Genomic DNA, 1,616 nt, shown 5'->3' on the forward strand with positions numbered 1-1,616 from the left:
ACAGTCTGTGCAGCTCACAAAAACCATGCCTGCTATGTTGCCTTAATTCCACGACTTGTCCTGTATAAACCCTTGAGGAGGTCGTGGCATCACCTGACAATAGACAGTCTAGAGATCCAGACAAAACAAAGATAAAGGAAATCTACATTTGTCACTGGACCAGCATGATATTGATAAAAGGATCAAGCTATGCAGCATAATGAACACTATTTAATAACCAAAATCATGCTAGACATTAGAAAACCTGATCACCTCCACACTTCTTCCTTATTCACGTACTAAGATTTCCCCATAATCCTCCCAAACCTGAGACCTAACTACATCTCATAATATTGATTTTCTTTTACATAACATTAACAGAAGGTGTATAACTAATATCTTTCCACCGCTGAACATCCACTTCCTCTTTTTTAGTGACAATACCTCTATTTTCCGTTGGAGCACAATTCACCTAAAGTATCCAATACCATTAAATGGCATCTGGCCTGTACCTCTGTATCTTTAATGCATCAACATATAGCAAAATCTTACATACTTTCAAAATGTGTGCATATTTTTTTAAACTGCATAATCTTGTGTATATTGTTTTTCTCATCCAATATTATTTGTCAAAGAAACATTAATTCATCTCGACTCATTTATTTCTATTTTATTCATTTTTATTGTCACTTAAGATTATACCAGAGTTTATTTTTCCAGCTCCTTATGAACAGGACATTTAGCATATTCCCCAGTTTTCTCTCTTGCCACTAACAAAGATGATGGACACCTTTGTGTACACATGCGAGAGCTTCTCTAGAATAATCCACATAAAAGGGAAATTATTGAGTCTTATCCAATATGGGCACCTTTGCCAATATGAACACCTTCCACTTGATTGATATTGTCCAATGACTCGCCTCACAAGCAGTCAATGAAAGCTGCTCTAATGCCATATCCTCACCAACACTTGATATTATTAGATTTTTACATTTTTACCATTCTGATGGGAAAAATTATCACTATTTTATTTTGCATCACCCTGCTCATTAGAACAGTGTTCACCTTTATTCACCATGTTGATGTGCCCTTCTGCAAACTGACTGTTCATATTCTTTGTCAATTTTTCTGTTGATGCATTAGCTACTCATAATTAAAAAAAAAAAAAGTATTCCCCCATTGTTAAAAGTTGGGTTCTACGTATATGGTGGATAAATCTTGTAAATTGTGCTATTCAAATGTTCTTGAGCCTTAATATATATAACTCTATTTAATCTGTATGTTTCTGAGAAAGGTATGTTGAAATATCCTACCGTGATTATGTTTTTTTTTATTTTATATCTCCATGAATTCCTATTATGTTTTGAGACAGAGAGTGCAATTGAGCATTCACCCTTGAGCCTGAGAGTGAGATGAAAGATTTCCTTGTTAGACGCATATCAGGTTCAGAGTTGATCTCTGTCTTCCTGGTGAGTCCCTTTCTTAATGTTTTAATGATTCCTTTACCCCCATTAAGAATTTTTGCCTTAAATTCTATTTTGTTTTGTATGCAGGCTCTTTCAGTTTTTGCTTGCTGCATTTTTCAATATCTTTGTTTGCTGTTATGTTTATGGTGGGGCTCCTGTAAGAAGTGTCTC

General features: G+C 34.9%; 1 protein-coding gene across 1 annotated transcript in view; it reads left to right on the forward strand.

The window, feature by feature from the left end:
• The window catches only part of GRM7 (glutamate receptor, metabotropic 7), a 1,039,395-nt gene that overhangs the window by 645,238 nt on the left and 392,541 nt on the right, over window positions 1-1,616 (forward strand). The gene's annotated exons all lie outside the window — the stretch shown is intronic.

The sequence above is a fragment of the Propithecus coquereli genome, unplaced genomic scaffold, assembly GCF_000956105.1.
Source record: "Propithecus coquereli isolate 6110/MARCELLA unplaced genomic scaffold, Pcoq_1.0 Scaffold60, whole genome shotgun sequence".
Lineage (NCBI taxonomy): Eukaryota > Metazoa > Chordata > Mammalia > Primates > Indriidae > Propithecus > Propithecus coquereli.